At 40.6% G+C, this 18951-nt stretch overlaps 1 protein-coding gene across 1 annotated transcript in view; it reads left to right on the forward strand.

Annotated features, from left to right (window-relative positions):
* The window catches only part of JAZF1 (JAZF zinc finger 1), a 354333-nt gene that overhangs the window by 1561 nt on the left and 333821 nt on the right, over positions 1-18951 (forward strand). The gene's annotated exons all lie outside the window — the stretch shown is intronic.

Below are 18951 nucleotides of genomic sequence, written 5' to 3' on the forward strand. Positions count from 1 at the left end.
CCAGCGCCCCGGGGTCGACACGCCCTGGAGGCCCCTGCGGCGGCGTCCGCTGGAGAGACACCCCCAGGGCCCATGGCCGGGCATTTAAATGCACCCCGGCTCTGCGATTTGCCTTTCTAATAGTGCTAGGCCCGAGGTGCGCTGGCTGCGCCCTGGAATCGGCGGCGGCCTGCGCAGCGCCCCGGGCCCGGGAGACGCCGGGGAGGGGGCGCCCCGCAGGGTGGCTGCTTTCCCTTCACGCCTGGACCCCTGGACCTTTCAACAAGTCCTCTGATTTGCAGAAGTCATTGCACACATTTTCACACTTCTATTCGGAACCTCTGCTAAGGGAGGTGGGCCAGGTGCATCTGGCTCAGGCGGTCCAACCACCTGCGGAAGGTGTGGCCGACGCCACGAGTTGTCTTGCGTGGGCTAGAAGGTGAAGGGTCCGAGCGATGTCCCAATGGGGCTAATCCAGGGAACCTGTAAATTACCCCAGGAAGTCCAAATGAATGCCATGGATTCAGCTGTGGATGCAGCTCACGTTTCCACAAAGTTGAGAGAATAAATCACGACTGCTGTGTATTTATGCAGGAATAAAATGAGGCAGAACCCTATGCTCCTTTGCTTAGTGTAGTGCTGTCTCTGCACACAGTGGCTGCTTAATAAGTATTGAATGCCTGCTTAGAATGTGATTTGATGGGCCATCCGGAATAGGAGATAATCATGGGAAACGTCTACAAAATGTCTTTCAGAGGAAAATGCTGTTGAGTAATTGTCCAGGTTTTGAAACTTTTCAAGTTTTCAGGCGTCCTTGTAATAGCTTCTTCCATTTTCTCTGCTAAAGGTATGACAGAAGAGCTGGGCAAGTTTTGGTAGTCTTAAAAGCAGTTTAATGGAGCAAGAAATTTGCTGATTCATATCATGATTGAATAGTCGTAACTGAAAGTGCTTGAAAGTATTAAATCAGATTTTTCATGATGGCTAGTTTAAAATAAAGAGAAAACACCGGTACTGTGAAGTTCTGGTAGAAATGTTACTAGTTCAAGTTCTTCCCCTTACTCCCAATAATAAGTAAAAAATAAGAAATATAAATAATGCTATAAATTAATATGTATGATATAAGTAATATAAATAAATAATATCTCTTGACATAGGGAAGGCTGTCATTGCGTGTCCCATTCATTGTCGCTAACAGTTATTTCAGAATAAATTATAATTTATGTAAGCTGAGTAATAGTTTTACCCCATTGCCTACCTACTTAGACAAGCTGGTTAAAAGACAGTATAAATTATATTTATTAAAATATGTTAAAGACAGTTATCCTTCTTGAGGATTTAGTTTGAGATGGTTTAAAACTTGGTGAATCATGAGGTTTTTTTTTTAAGTGCAGAAATTGTCTTAATATTTTGCACACATTTTTTAAGAAGGTTAAGAGTTTGATACGTTTTCTCAAACTCAGCTTTGAAGTAATGCTACCTCATTCCCAGAAGGCTAGTGTTGTCCTTTTAATAGTGAAAATATGGAAAAATTAAGTTTACAGCAATAGCAGTGACCTAGGTGAACTGTGTCACAGGGCTAACACAGTTGAAAACAGTTTGAACCAGCAAACTTTATGAAAAGCAAATGTTAAAATGAACAAACACTTGCAATTCCCAGGATGAAGAGGCTCAAACTATTATATACCTCTGCTGGGGAGAGGCCCTTTACTATCAAAGGCAGCCCTATATGCAGAAAGAAGTAAGAATTGATCTTAAGAAGAATAAAAATATCCCGATTAGTAGATAGTGTCATATAAATACACTTTTGATGAAGAGACATGGGTGAAAATATAAAGCATTTAGTCAAAGTTCTAGACAGGTATTGTTATGTGGTATTTATCGTTTGTGATTCAATCTATAAGTATTTGGAGACCGTTATTTTTAATGATTGGCTTACTGACTTCATGTCTGTTGGTGCGTGGTTACATTAAAAAGATTCATGAAAAGAATAAGAGATGTATTATTTTGCTTTTAATTTGTTCAACAGTCTTGTTATTTAGCAACCATGAGTATTAGAGATATGCTTAGGCGAGCATTCCATTTTGGGGGCCTATCTGGGTTATTACCTTTAGCCACTAGTAAAAACCCTTAAACAGCGATAAAATGAATATTTATGGGAATATGGTGTGTTTCTTGCTTGGCAGATTTTTCAAGGCCTGTATTTTTCATTATAAAAGTATTATGTTTAGTTTGGATTAATTAAGTGCATTAAGTTGAGAATAACTCTCTGTTATCTTATATGTGTATGCTTAACTTTTGTTTTTAACTGTTTTCCTCTCCCCATAATGAACAAGGATTTGGGGGTTTTGGAACCAAGGGAAGTGTGATTTTCACCATCCACTGTTTTAGCTCTTTTCCCTCCTGGAAGAGTGCTGTACCGGTGTTCCTGTTTTCTTTCTTGCATTTCACTGCTGGTTCAGTACTGGAGTACCTGTCTCAGTGTATACACGGAATATCCTAGCTAAAACTCTCCCCCATCCCCACTTAAATTTAAATTGCCTAGAAATCCCATAGCCCTGCAACTGTGAAGTGCGTCTCCATCAATTTTGTTATCAATTCATTCATAGGTCTGAGTCTGTTACATGGAGATGGGAAAAGTAGATCCGAGTTTGCTTGCTTCTTATTTTGAGTAGATAATTGAGTTTGTAGAAACACTCTTGGTATGAACATGCTAGATAGATGAAGTTAAACTGGTAACTGGGAATCTTAGAAACACCAGGAGCACTAAATTTAGCACTGAAGGTCATGTCCCAGGCTCATGAAATGCCTGCTACAACCCTGCATCCCAGTGCTATGAAATCGTATGACTTTTCGTCTCAGAAACAACTGTTGAATCATTCTTATTTGATTATTTGGTGCATCTTTACAAGTGCCTCTGCATTTTGAATTTATTTATGTAATAATATATATTGAGTCCCTAGTTTATGCCAGGCAAAGTTATGAGCACTTGATATTTTTTGGTTAACAAAATGAAAATATCACTCTTTAGGAAGTTTATATTCTAGGATAGGGGGCCAGACAATAAACAATTGAAGTATGTGATACACAGTATGTTGGGAGGTGGTTAGTGATACAGAAAAGAGAAAAACTAGATCAGGGTCCCGAGGGTTGGGAGGAGAAAGTATTAGAATTTTAAATAGATTGGTCAGGGTGGGCCTTGCTGAGAGGCTGATATGGGAGACAAAACCTCGAAGGAGGTGTGAGAGTTAGTCATGAGGACATTCCGGGCGCAGGCAGTGCACAGGCCCCAAGGCAGGCCTGCACTACTTGAATAGAAACACAGGAATCTGACCCAATTCAGTTATTCATGTGATAGTACCAGACTAGCAGGTCATTTAGAACTTTCCTCAGATGTTAGGATCCTCAGCTTTGCTATTGGAACATTTCCCCGCAAGGGCCTAGTTAAGGGACAGAGTCTCATTGACCAAGAATGGCTTACATTAGCTATGACTTGGTTCTTGACCCCGAGTATCAACAGGTTTCTTGTTGTGAGTCTCTACTTGTTAGTTTCCTCATCTCCAAAACCCAGGTAATAAACCTATAGTGCTTCATTTCATAGTATAGATTTATAAACCATCTAATTAATAAAGGTCAAAGTTTCCGGAAAGAAAAATAAAAAAAACTATATCAAAAATATAGAATTTAGCTCCTAAGATAATTTAGTAAATATTTGCATTATCTTCTCAAAGGAGCATCACAGTGTACTAAATAGATAAGTTGTACAATGTGTCATAGGCCCTTATTACTCCCACTTTTAGGTGAGCTAACTAAGGTACAGTTTATAATTGCCTAAGCTTTTGTGGCTGATGTGTGTGATTTGAGATTTGAATTCCAGACAGGTATGCAAAGCTAAGCCTATGCCAATTGCCAATTAGGTGAAGAACGCGACAGTCCCCTCCTCACCTCCCCTCACATGATTGGTCCGTGTTTCCTCCTTTAGAAAGTAACTGAACTGGAGATGAAGGTCATCTGAGCAGTGGCATAGCGAACCCAGCCTGCTTGGAGTTAAACACACATGTCTGCCACTTGCCAGCCGTATGACCAGGGACAAATTAACCGTACTGTGCTTCCTCTGTAAAATGAGGGTAGTAGCAGCATCCATCTCACGGAGTGGTTAATGAGGATTAAGTGAGATAATATAGGTGAAGTATTTATCTACAATAATAAGTTGTCTACATCATCTAGTTTCTTGCCATTTGTGTATCTGCTAAATAAATATGTAATCCTACTGTCAAAGTCTACATTCGAGATTAACATGGGTTGTATCCACCTATTAGTGGTGCTGTTTTGGGCATTTTATAGCTGTGTGACATCATCAGGCTCTTCCTGGGAAGGACTGAGAATGGGAAATAGGAGACCCCTCAACAGTCTAGTGCTGGTGTTACAGCCTCTGGCCATGTTCTCTGTTGCCCAGCTCATGCACTGGCCTCCCAAGAAAGCACTGTTTATTGTCTGCCAGACCACAATGGTGACTTTCTCCTGAGATAGACCTCCTTGAAGGGACATGGTCTGGATACCAGGTTAATAACACTGAAAAACTCACCATTTCTTTGGTATTATAGATAGTATTGATATATAGAAATAAATATATATTTTAGACACAAAGGCATGTAGGATATCTAACGCATATATAAAACATGTATATGTCTAATACGCATACCACATATATGTGTGTACGTATATCTATATGTGTGTATATATTTATGTGTGTATATGTATACATTTGTATTATACATTTTTTCCCTCTCTCTCTTTCAAGATCACCATGGATAGTGAGGACAACCACACATTTTTTAGTATTTCCTATGTTAGTGCTTAAAACAGTACTTCCTATCTCTAAGGATTTGAAATTTATTTGGAGAGACCAGACATGTACAGACTGAGATAAATGATGAATAATAATAGGGACCACAGAGGCAGATTTATTGTGAAGCTAATGAAGCTCCAGCCCCAGGGCCCCTGGTTTGTGCAACACATTCTTTGCCGTTTTTGAATATATTGCCAGGGCCCACCCAGCACTTTCCACGGCCCTGGAGGAGCCCTAGCAGTATATGTAGCTGGGCCTTCATGGGATCATAACTGGTAAAATTGGAAGAAGATTTTAACAGCAATCCTTAATGTTTTTCTTTCTCGTTCTGACTTCCCTGCCGTCACATTTCTGTTTGGGTTTGATGAGATTGGACTTGGAGGTGCTTTTGAGATCTAGCTAGAGGGAAGTCGAATTGGATCCACATTTTGTTTGAGTTTAGTGGGATGTATTTATGTAGTTCACAGTCATCTCTGTGTCAAGTTATCCCTAGCCATCCTAGTGTAGAAATTGCTTCACAGGATCTCCGCCCACTGTGCCAGCTCACCTGGGGTCCTTACGCAAAGGGGAGGGTCAGAGAGAGAATTGCAGTGTTAACGGGTACCATGACATCTGCTGTGGGATGGTTTATGGTGTATGGAGCCAGGTCTGTGGAGAATTCTTTCACTTGTTAAATGTGTAAAATTCTACGTGGAGAATTCAGTTCTTATCTAAGTGTAGTCAGTATGAAAATTCTCTTCTTTTAGGAATATACTCAATAATACAAATATACTATTAGAAATGCACCATTTTTAATGGGAATTTTGTGTTTAAGATTCCTGTTCATTTGACATGAATATGCCTGATACCAAAAATACTGACAACAAATTGGTTAATGAGTATCATTGATAAAAATAATGTTTGAAGTTAGTCATTGCAGGAGAAAACTTGAAATGTCCTGGATTTTCATGGCTCATATGTGAAAGAAAATTAAGAGATGTGATTACAGATTTGACAACAATCCTAAAAATGTATATGTCATTGCCAATAAAGAACTATAAGGCTAAAAGTAACTTTTCTGAATTGTCAATAATTAGGAATAAATTTTGGTCACCCATGCTTGAGGGGAGATTGATTCATCTTTCTGCCCTGTGCAAAATGATATGAATATAAGTCATTGTGATACGAGGATTCATCAGAGTATACAGCCCAAAAGAAGTATTTATAGTAGTAGTGTGTCAGGAAGTTAATTAATACACATACTGGGTTCTTTTCCTGGATTCTGATTTTAGGATGTTTTGGTATTGTGGCTTGTAAAATTTTGTGATTTGTTGTGATTTCTTAATCTCAATAGATAATCACTTTTGTAAACATTTTATAACATTCAATTTTTTTTCATAAGAAAAGTTTGAATCTGCAGGCCCACAAAACTTGGGTCTATTCCTTGAACTCCCAATTCGGGAATCATTACTATGTGCCACAGACAGTGCTAAATAATTTTTGTATAGTATTTCATTGGTGCTCACAGCAAGCCTGTGAAGTAGACATTACCCCTATCCTATAAGTACTGCCTTCCGCTTTGGAGTTAAATATGCTACCATATTAGTTAAATAACACAACTAGTGAAATATGAACTAGAGTGTTTGTTTATATTGGTATAAAACAGAAATATTTTTCTTCAGGACAGAAAGCCTCTTTTACCTCAGTAAATACCATTATTTTAATGTGTCTTACCCTCTCTGTCCTGTAGCCCCTGCCCACAGCTGCACCAGCGGGGGTGTGCTCTGAACTGTGTGGTCACCTCCTGTGCACTGTTTCCTCCCCCAGAAACTCAGGGTCTTGTCATCATCCTATCCTCCTCCCCAAGACGTGTTTTCAGAAATGGTATGAAAATAAAAATTGAGAAGTACTTTGGGCTGTGAAAAAAATAAATTACAAAGGTAACTTTGGACAGTGAAAAACACCTTTGAAATTAATTTCTGTAGGTTTGCATCTATGAGGGCTATATATTTATATGTTTATGTGTTTATGGCATTCACACAAATATCCATTATGCAATTAGTCCAGTATAGTTTATATTAAGGGAATCTGAAAAAGACTCTTTTTAAAGCTGATTTAAAAAGGAAATTGATTTTCCTTGTTAAATTGCCAGGGGTATTTGGTACACAGGAGGCAGAGGCCTGGGTGGTGAGAAGCATGGACTGTGAAGCTACACAGAATTGGATTTTGAATCCTCCTGATCTCACTAACTTGAGCTTTTCAAACTTGGGCAGCTCTTACAGTCTTATTTGTATGAGATAGTAATACTATTATTTATTATTTGGGGGGTCCCGAGATTGATTTTCCTTTCACAGTACCTACTGGCTAGTTGCTTTAATATGCATTATGCAGTGTTAGTCCCATGTGACGCAGCAGGAAGCCAGGACACAGAGCAAAGAACAGCCAGGAAAATGCCCGGCGTAGCCAGGGCCGGCTTTGCTGCCAGGTGTTCCCATATACTCAGTGCTTGCTCTTTACAGCCTAAGTTGTGATCTTTTACAAGATGTTTGCATTTTCATTGAAGACTCTTCCACACCTGAAAGTCTTGCAGAAATAAATACAGAAAGGCTGGATTTCCACCAAGAGCAGTGTGGATGGGAGCAGTATGGATAGTTGATGACATATTTTGATGCCGGTTGTCTGGTTGAGGTAGAAATGTTTCTGAATGTGTCAAGGCTTCTGAAGAAAACACTTAGGTAGGACAGGAGGGTCCATGAGCATCCCATCATAGTAACAACAATGAAAACAATAATTTGGCAGTTCTAAAATGGTTGTAATTACTGAATTGTCTAAAGATGCTAACTGGTTTTCTCTCCCTCACTGATGATTATTTAGGGATAGGTTCTCCTGACAAACACAATACCTAACCCTCTACACACACACACACACACACACACACACACACACACACATATCAACTTCTCTTTTACTTCAGATTTCCAAAATTAAAATCATGTAATTATGTTCATGTACTTTATTTTATTATTATTTTTCATACAGGGTCTTGGTATGTTGCCCAGGCTGATCTTGAACTTTTGGGCTCCAGCGATCCTCCTGCCTCAGCCTTCTGGTAGCTGGGATTGCATGCACATGGCCCAGTACTCGGCTCATGTACTTTATTTTGAAGATTTTTTTTTTTTTTTGACCAGCGGTACTTATGGGGCCCAACTGTAAACATTGTGAATTAAGCACTGAAAACCGTCAGTGCTCGTGGCCTATGTGTAGAGCCCTCACTGCTGGATGCTTCCCTGGTGCCATCCACAGAGAAGGCACACGTCAAGTCCTGTCACTCCAGCACCAGTCCTTAAATCACTTCTGCAGGAGCACATCTGGGCTTAAAATTGAAGCACTCGTTTTCTTACCTAATTCATTTAGCGAGAGCCTCTCGAATGCTAATTTAGCTGCCTGATTTTCCATATATGGCATAATTATGAAAGTAATGGCAAAAGCAGGGGAATCTGTAGAGACATACTTGTACAGTTTTCTGTTAAGTAAATTGAACACCATGGTAATAGGCATAAATAAGCAGAAATTATGCCCAGGCTTCCTCAGGTATCAAACATCACATGAAGGAAATGGGGTTTTTGAAGTTTCTTTGTAAACCCAAGCTAAGTACTTCTTATGGAAAGCTGTGGCCTCAACAGTTCCCAGTTAACTTTTTCTAGGCCTCTCTTTTCCTCATTGAGCTCATCTCAGTTTACTTGGGAATCTCACCGGCTGGTAGACTGTGGAGTATGACTCATCTTCAGGACTGATAGCAAGTGTCACACAGGTGTTTTGCAGCCCTCATGTAACTTAGAGATAGTTTAGATTTTAGAGAGATGCCAAGTACATCTTTTAATAAGATCTTTCTGACACTAGACATCTGGAGTTTGGCATCAACTCAACCAAATGGTTGATGATGTGTGATTTAAACTAATGTGTCTCAATATTCTGCCCAGATTGGAAACTCCCTTTTATACGTTGGCTCCACTTCAGCACTTTCAGGGGCCCACACCAAAATATTTGCTGTTAAAATATGCAAACATCACACAGAGAAATCAAGAGATTAATGTATAACGTTAAGTTATATATGCGCTTCACTTCAGATGTTAGAATAAAGGAATCGTCTTTTGTCAATCCCTGGAACTATCATGGCACCTTCAGTGTAATATATCTAACATAACTTGTAATGAGAATGATTCTCATCTGGGGCTTGTGGAAAATCAGCCTTATTGATTTATAAATCACACTGTGTATGTCAGTGTTTACACCAGTACTTTAACACATGGGTTGCCATTCACAATCACTTGGGTGAAGCTGGGGAAAAAAAGGTTTCCCGGGTTCCATCCCCAGAGCTTCTGATGCAGTTGGCCTGGAATGGTCTGTGTCAAGGCCTATGTGTTCTTAGCCCTTCAGAGTTGATTCTAATGTGTTGCCAAGGTTGGGAACTCATTGGGTTACACTAATGAAATATCGAGCATTGGGAGGATTGTGTTGTTTCAAAAAGGAATCAAACTTTTAAAGGGGTGTGTCCATTTTGGGTTTCAGTTCTGTGGGTGTAGTTTTTAGTTTTACTGGAGGCAGGCCTTTAATATACAGCAAGTTTGATCCTGTGTTACTATCTCAGCTATGTAGTTAGAGTAGAAATGCTCAAACTGGGGAGCCTGTGGTGGTGAAAGGATCTCAAACTCACATGTCTCAGGACACAGTGTATGAGGGAAGTAACCAAGTTCAATGCAGTGGGGCGTGGCGGAGGCTTTGGCAAACTGAAGAGTCTTTGCTTTGCTTAAAAAGGCAGCCGATACCCAGTGTTGCCATGTTGGAGTACAGGCCCTTTGTTGGCAGATGCTTTTATTTATTATTATTATTTGAGAGAGAGAAGCTAGGAATTAAGATTTTTACTTGAAACTCATTTTTTTTTTTTTTTTTTTTTTTTTTTGGAGATGGAGTCTCGCTCTGTCGCCCAGGCTGGAGTGCAATGGCGCGTCTCAGCTCACTGCGAGGTCCACCTCCCGGGTTCATGCCATTCTCCTGTCTCAGCCTCCCGAGTAGCTGGGACTACAGGCGCCTGCTGCCACGCCTGGCTAATTTTTTGTATTTTTAGTAGAGACAGGGTTTCACCATGTTAGCCAGGATAGTCTCGATCTCCTGACCTCATGATCCACCCACCTCGGCCTCCCAAAGTGCTGGGATTACAGGCGTGAGCTACTGCGCCCGGCCGAAACTCATCTTTAAATGCTGGCAACTAATACAGATGGGTTTAAAAACATTGTGCAAGACAACTGCTCCACTCCACCCAATCACTGTATTTAATAAGAGCCATTGATGACAGGCCATGTGCTTTAATGAAGCACGTATGAATGGCGGGGTGCAAAGTAAACCTTGTATACCATTGCTTCCTGCAAAGAAGCTATCTGAACTATAGAAGGTATAATGAAAAGAATAGTAGCTTATAGTGGTTTTTATTCAAAATTTCCATTGTTCTTTATGAAGCAGTTAACTATTTTTTTAACATGAAAACATTGTAATTAAAACTTTTTGTTTTATACCAAATTCTAGAATGATGAGCCTTAATCCTAAAAGTGTATTAAGATTATTATCAGTACCATTTCCTTCACCTGGGAAAAAAAGCAGGACCACTGAAAAACTCTCTCCAGAGTGTTTTTATTGTGGCAAAAACCCTTTTGCAAGTGAATTGAGCATCCTATCATTTAAAAACGGAAAGAAAACTTACAGATGATCTAGGCCAACTAGCTAATTCCGTCGATGAAAATTTAAAGTCTTGAGTGAGTGCAGGTGCTTGGACGAGAAAAGTTGAGAGAACAGCAGTAAGCTATGGTTCAGTGTGAGGTTCCTGGAGCTCGCTTGCCTCACTTGGGATCCTGGCTTTGCTCCTGTCAAGTTATAGAACCTCTGTGTGCCTCATTTTCTTCCTCTCTAAGATGGGGTGATAGTATGCACATATCACAGTGTTTTGTGAGACACCACCTATATTCAGTGTGCTAGCTGGTGAATTCTGAAGAAAAGAAAGCTGTCTGGTCGTTTCCCTTCCTTGTCTTTTGCAGGAGGCTGGGGCGGAGGTTTTACTATGAAGCGGTTATGCGTGCCACTGGAATCCCACAGGCTACGTGACCTTGGCCAACTTATTTAATTCCTCTAGCCCTCAGCTTCTGTGCAATGAGGATGGGAATAGTATTTATCTCCCAGTGTTGTTATGAGGATTAAGTAGAAACATGATTATGAAGGGCCTGGAGATCAGGAAGCCCCCACACATGTTATAACACTGATAGGATTTACCTTTTTTTTTGCATCCATGGTGATGCTCCCTATGCCACATACTCCTCAAAGTCTCCTGTCCTCTTCATGTTTCCGTAATATGACAGGAGAAAAACAATCAAAATAACCATATGCATTTCTGCTTTTTGTTAAATATTTTAACTTGGAGATATTTGGTGAAATTTGATTTCCCTGGTAGAGTTTTGGTTTGTGTTTGTATAAGTCATACTGAGTGGTCATAGGAATTCATGAGCTGTTAAAACATTCCACACACAAATTCTTGCTGTTTGAAAATATACCAGCCTTAATTTAGTATTGTTTATCCAGATTTAAGTTTTTGAGACATTAGATCATGTGATTAGAAATACTTCCATGTTTGATAAATATAATTTTCTATTTCAGAAAGAAGGCATTTCAAGAGTCTAGAGAGGTTTGTTAATCTTATAAGCAGAAAACATAATTATTACATGTTGCAACAACCAAGCAATGGAAAAAACAAGAGATGATTTTATATGTTTGGTTTGTAAAGGTTTGTTGTGAATCATTCGAAAGATTTGTAGGGCTTTTATGAAGAAATCCAAGAACATGACTATAGGACTCACAAAATGCCATGCCTTCCTCTTTAAGGGGCTGTGCATCTCTTTAATAATAGTCCTTGAAATGTTACAGACTTAAATGCTGGAAGCTTCTCAGGAAAACCCCAGGCTGGGCCTTGTTTTAGAAGCTTGCATAGCAATAGTTGAGTTGTTTACTTATTGCAGAGAATATTTAAAATACTTTATTCCTAAACAATCTTTGTCAACATCACTTGAAACCATTTTTAGTCTTATAGAATATATTACCCTGATACAGTTAAGCAGCTGGTCCAGGCTTATTTGACTTAGCAGTAGTTGAGTAAGAAAACGGTTTCCAACTTTATATATATATATATAAAAAACCAAGGGCCTCTTTTGTTAATTTTCCTTCTCTCTTCTCATGGGTTTTATTTCTTGAAAGATTTTGTCTAACAGGCTGATTTAATAAGTAATTAAATGCTTTTTAAAAAATTTTTCATGCAGCAACATCTCAAACACCCAATTTATGTGTTTAGTAACTATTTATTGAGTGCCAACTATGCAGGCAGTGTCTAGGAGCTGGGGATGTAGTAGTGAACTACATAGTTAAAGCCTCATGCTCATGGAAGAAGCAGACAAAACACAATACATGAGCTAATTTCAAACAGTCGTAACCCTGTGAAGAAAAATATAGCGAGTCAGGAGAGAGAGGTTGAAAGGCCTGTTTGAGATAAAGTGGTCTGGGACGGCCTCTTTGAGAGGGAAACATTTCAGAAGGGGTCTGAATGAAGTTCATTGAAGCTCGATGAAGGGGAGTGAATGAGCCATTGGGGTGTCGAGGGGAAGAATGTTCCAGGCAGAGGCTGCAAGGGCCTGAGATGAGAGTATCTGGTGTGTTTGAGGAGGAGAGTGGTGGGGGTGGGATAGGAGAGGGAGCTGGGACCTGCATGTGTAGCCTTGTGTCAGCCAATGTCACCACACAGAGGGAACCTAATTCCAGCCCCAAAGGATGATGTGGAATGTTGTGTGGCTTCGTTATGGTTAGTTTCCATTCTGCTTTTTTATAACATTCAAATAGCTCAAAGCCCCATTACCACCTTCAAAGCCCCCTAGGGACCTGAGGAGCCCTAACTGGCACTCTAGTTCTCTTTAAATCTAGTTTGCTTGTTTTTTAATTCTAAAAGCTCTATTTATTTTTTGTGTTCTGTGTTGAAATAAAAATTTTTGGCTAATGTAACTCACTTGACTAATGTAATTTATTTAGTGTTTGCTATTTGGAAGTGGGAGTGAAAAATAAGGTTGTTTTTGTTTTGTTTTTGTTTTTTTCTTTTGAGACAGAGTGTCACTCTGTCACCCAGGCTGGAGTGCAGTGGCACCATCTTGGCTCACTGCAACCTCTGCCTCCCAGGCTCCAGCAGTCCTCCCACCTCAGCCTCCTGAGTATCTGGGACTACAGGTGCGCACCACCATACCTGACTGATTTTTATATTTTTTGTAGAGATGGGATCTCCTTGTGTTGCCCAGGCTGGTCTCAAACTCCTGGGCTCAAGTGATCCTTCCGCCTAGGCCTCCCAAAGTGCTGGGATTACAGACGTGAGCCACATGCCAGGCCAAGTGTGTTGTATTAAAAATAATGTTTGGTACATTTTTCAAACTGAGAGCCTATAGATTTCTTTAAAAAAATTTCTTCAGTAGCTTTGTGAAATCTGCGTAGATTTTAGTGGTTATGTGCCAGAAATGAGGGCAAGGGAGGAGAATGGTCTTGAAAGCAGTAACGTAACATGTATTTTATTTGAGAAAAAGTACTGAGGGAGATTGTATAGATTCCAACTCTGAAGATATTATTTCACCATCACAGTGCCATTTCTTTAATTCTGAAAGGTAGTATTTTATGAATTCCATGAACAGTTTTTTTCTTTCACATCTGCATGTCATGGAGAGATGTTAATGCAAACACTTTACTGTCAGAATAAGCCATTTGTTTTACCAAGGACATCTGGACCTGTTGTCTGTATTTTCACCTGTCAGCATCTTTGTTCAAGTAATTGAAAGTAGTGTGCTTTGGGTGACAGGATGCCCATGCAGTCAATGAAGTTCAAGAGAAAAATCAGAGTGTGAGATATGCCAAGATACATATATTCGTACCCGTAATTTAGCCTTTCCTAAATTAAAATGATGATCAGCTGCTGCTACAATAATGCAGCATCACAAACTATCCCAAAACTCAGTAGCTTTAGACAATAAGCATTAATGCTATCTGGTCTGCAGGGGGACTGTGGTTTGGCTGATTGAGGCTGGGTTCAGCTGGGTGGCTCTGCGTTAGGCTGCTGGTCAGCTAATCTGCTGTGGGTTGGGCTCACATCTGGTCACAGGTGTTCCTTCTGGGAACCAGGCTGAAGGGGCAGCAGCTAGTAGGGACATGCTTTTCTCATGGTGGACTACTAGGGCTCAAGTGCCAAGCCAAACCACAGAAGCTTATTTAAGGCCTCTATTCACATCATGCACATAACATTCCTTTTGCCAAATTAAGTCATATGGCCAAGCCCGGAATTATTAGGTCAAGGAAGTATATTTCTTTTAAGGAGGAAGAGCTGTGAGTGAACAGTAATCCAATCTATTATGGATGCATTTTATCAGAAATAGGAAGAGTCCAAAAGGATTTTGATGTTTAGTACAGAGATAAAAATTTTCTCCTAAAGTGACCACGGTGCTCTTTAAACAGGAGGTTGCTGTCCGTACGACATCCCAGAGGGCTTGGGATGCATATGTTGTAACTCCCCATGGAGGAGTTAATAAGCATTTCAGGCAGGGAAGTTGGGACTTGAAGGGGATAAAAAGCAATTAAATGATTTCTGCTTGGCCACAAAGAATAGGGGAACCTGCTTGTTTGGTTAGGGATGACCCCTTTTCGTTACGAGGTTCCTTAAGAATCTAAAGGCTTTAATTTGGATTGCCCAGTCTTCTGCACTTGTATTCTCAATTCCTGAGCTGCTTGGCAAGGCTGAGAAGGTTAAGGGATGCTTCCTGTGATGCCCTCACCTAGCATAGAGAGCTTTAAGAATTTTGGGGTGCTTTGCCACTTGTTCCTGTGCCCCTTCTCTTCTCCAGTTCCAAGTTGATGTCATGCAGGATGGAAAAGGGCAGCCCAGCCAGTTGGGAACCTCTTTTTCCCTTTCTCCCACTGTATGTCACACCTTCTCGTGGCTGAGAGAGCTGTCACTGATGTCAGTTGTCCCAGGTTCTGGTTGGACGGCAGTGTGACCTTGGGCAACTTACTAAGGTATGATTTTCCCATGTGCAAACTGAGGAATAGGATACCTGCCATATAAGGGCTGATGTGTGAGGGGCACATGTTAAACATTTAATGACTATGAGCTGATAATGCTTTTGTTATTATCTGATATAACAGGCACAACAGGCAGCATTCTATTATTGTTATTCCAGTATCTTCCTGTTTCTCCTCACTAAATTGTGGGCCTCCAGAAGACATGATCCATGGCTCTGCATCTCATCTGCAATGGCACTAAGTTTATGATGCAGGAACTTAAACTGATAGCCACCGAATCATATTCAGATGTTTCCTCTACCATGAAGTCTTAAGCTCCAAGGACCGGATTAGATTATTCCTAAAAACAGATTTAGTCCTCTTTTTTTCACTTTCATATTGTGCCTGAAATAAAGACTCTTGAAGCCATAGGAATGTAAAGGCTTTGAGTTAGTTTCATGCTTTACCTTTCATCAGACATTTTATACACCCAAGGAAGCCCCTGGTGTCTTTATGTTATATCAGAAGAGTTGCAAAAAGCATGGAGACTAATTTTCATGGTGTGTCTGCAAGACTTAAAGGGTATTTAAAGAATATATCCTTCTAATATTCTTCTAACACCTGTCCTTTTACTTGTCTCTCAGGTTGTGGCCATGATCTTACCATTTAGCTTGTTGACAGGTATTGTAAATGTTTCAGCTTAAGTCACTAATCCCAAGGAGCGGTCACTCTAGGACAAAAAGTTCAGCTGTTGTAACAAATAGGCCCAACCTTACATGAACTAAAGGCTCAAGAAGTTTCTCTCTTTCACATAAGGGCCCAGGGTAGGTAGGCAGGCTACCTGGCTCCATGTAGTCATTGAGGGCCTCAGGTTCCTTCCATCTTATTTCTCTACACTCCCAAACTGTATTCCTCTTCTGTATGGTAGAAGCTGGATTCTCTGGGGCCTGAGGATGAAACTTTGTGTTCCTCTAGAGGGAAAGGAAAAGAGTATGGAGGAGTACACATACAATGTGTATGGCCTAGGCTATTAGTGATAACTTCTTATTTCCACTTTTATTGCATTAGTGAGAACTTAATTGCATGGCTACATGGAGCTGCAAAGGCACAGGTGCATGTATCCTCAGAATGGCCTAGCTATAATTCTATTACTGTGGAGGAAAGGAAGGCCTGATTTGGGTAGACAGCTAGCAAGTTCCTGCCTTGGACCAAATAAGTGAGCCTGCTGTTGAGAACTTTGCCTTTCCTTTGAATAGGTAACATATAGCCTAATGGTTTAATGGAGAGAGTAGATGGTTATAATGACAATTAATAGCAGTTACAATTTATTCTGCTCCAACTAAGTACTAGGGACTACAAAACACAATTGAATGCATTTTCTCATTTGACCCTCTCGGAAAGGCTGCAAAGGAGGTACTATATATTATTTGGATTTTATAAGTGAAGACAATGAGCCTTAAGGAGAGTAAGTAACCCCCTCAAGATCACACAGTCAGGCCTGCTTGACTCCAAAGCCTTCAACATACTGCCATGCGAATGGTGAGATTCTTGGGTAATAAAGGATAATCATATACTGCTTCTGAGTCTGGTTTTTGTAGCTAGTTAGCAGCAAAGGCTGTCAGGGAAAGCAGTGGGTTCATTGGAAATATTCAAGCAGAGGCTGTATAACCATCTGCCAGGGAAGCCCCAGAGGGACTTACTGCTTTTCACTTTGCCATGGGGACCTCCATGATTCTCTGTGAAGATCACGTGCAGTTTCTGAATGTCACTCCTGACACTCATTCCTGTGACAGCAGCAAAGCCCCCATTAGCACGTGTTCTGTACTTCCTTAATAACGAGGAGGCACCTGGTAACGTAGAGTGCAAGAGGGCCAGTAGCTGAAACTGGAGTTCTCTGTGACCTTGACTAGTCACTTCAACCTGTAGCCTCCATTTCTTGGGGAATAAAATATGTGCATTGGGCTTAATCACTGGTTTTCTAGGAGTGTTCTTGGGGCTCTAGGGTTTCTGTAGGACTTCTTAGTAGTTTTCATCCTCTACCTACAGGGCTTTTGAGTAGATTTTTTTATTTTTATTTTTTTTTTTAGGTTAAAGGATTTTTCAAGTTAAAAAAAGTGAAAACCAAAAGGCTGGTTATAATGATAATGGCTAATATTTGTTGAATGCCTGAATTGTGCTACATATTATTATTGTTTGGACAGCCTTACATGAATTAATTCATCTATGGGGTGCATCTGTTATTATTCCCAATTTACAAATGAGGAAGCTGAGCTACAGAGTGCTTAAAGAATCTGCTCATTGTCACTTACTAGAACATAACCAGAGTTCAAACTTAGACGTTGAGATCTGCAGCTACATTCTAATGCAGGAGTGGATGATTTCTGAGGTTTCTTTCAGATCGAAGAATGCTGTGGTTCTATACCTGATAGCTCAAGAACTTTTCTCTCCAACCAAACCAAAAACAAACTTCCAAATGATTTACTGCCTCCTTCTTGACAATCAGAAGCTGAATGTAAGTCATAAAGGTCCATATGTTGCTGATAATTTTAGAAAGCTTGTAATCTTTTCATGATCACCTGATGCAGCATGAAGTACTGTCATGCTGAAGTTTCTGACCATGGAGTTGCTTCGATAAATATATCGTGACCTTCCTAAAACACAGCTGGTCCTGGGGGTGGAGATCATAAGTGGGGCCACCTTCTGATGAGATGTTTTTGGTATGCAAGGAATGGCCTCCTGGGATGGAACTAAAGCGATGTTTTGTGGCTGACAATGCTGCGAGGGCATCTGAGAATCTTAGAGTTTTGCAGCAGAAGGAACCTTTGTGGACATCTCACCCAACAGCCTCCCTTCACAAAACAAGCCTCGCCTACCGTGTGCCAGGCCCTTCTGTAAGTGCTGGGGGTGCAGCCACAAGCAAAGCCTTTGCCCTCATGGAGCCTACATTCTAGATGGCGGACACAGATAGACAACAAAGAAACAAAAGTATGTCGTGTTAGGTAGTAGTAAGGGCTGGAAAAAAAGGTAGAACAGGGTGAGGGGAGAGAGTGACAGCGGAGTTCTGCCTGAGTTATGCTATATTTTGGGTGTTTATGCAAATTCGCATTTCTCAACTCTTTTTTCACTATGTACCCCCATATCCTGGAGCTTTTTTTGACATTTTTTCCTATTTCCATCCCTCCTCATGAGATTTTAATACCACAGATAAACTGTGCATCTGTTGATGTCCTATATGTAATCTGTGCTTTACACTTAGAGTGAGATTCCCTACCCCACCCAGAACCAATTTTCACCACCTGGAGGGCAGTATCACCCGGTCATTCTGTGAAGTTCTGCTTTTTGCTATTATAAGCAAAACCAAACTCATGAAGTAGCCATTTTTAAACTATCACAATCTAACCTAAAACAACTTTTTAATTCAAAGCACTTTATTTCGTAATTGTGGTTTTGTTTATAAGGGGTATCAGGGCTTGGGTGAATATTTTAAAAAATTGTTCAGGCACTAGGAGTGAAGTATGAGAATCTAGACTCCCCATTTTTATGCAGTCTACAGTATAATAGGCTGTGTGAACACCAGGAAGAATGAACTTTACTGGATAAAACTGATTCTTCCTGCTGTTGGTAAGGAGACTGAAGACTGACTGAAGCCCCATCTCCCAGTGCTGCAGCTGCGTCCTGGGCCTCCCTGCCTCTACTTCCTCCACCACCCTAGAGCTTGTCCTCCACAGTGGCAAGAGTGATCGTTCAAAATGTCAATCATGTCAAGCCACTGTGCTGACAAGGCTCTCCATTCCAACAAAAGAAAACCCAGACACCTTCCCAAGGCTTACGGTCTCAACACCTCCTGCCCACGCCCCCTCGAAGGTCCCACCTCCCGCCTTCCTCTCTGCTCCTGTGCTGCACCCACTCACGGTCCTCCTCTCCTGAGTTGGCCAGTGTTGTTCATGTCTCAGGATCTTTGCTCTTGTTGCTTCTGCTTGGGTTTCTCTTCTTTAGATTTTAAAAAATTTGTTAAATTAAAAATTAAT

This window comes from Symphalangus syndactylus, chromosome 9, assembly GCF_028878055.3.
Source record: "Symphalangus syndactylus isolate Jambi chromosome 9, NHGRI_mSymSyn1-v2.1_pri, whole genome shotgun sequence".
Classification (NCBI taxonomy): domain Eukaryota; kingdom Metazoa; phylum Chordata; class Mammalia; order Primates; family Hylobatidae; genus Symphalangus; species Symphalangus syndactylus.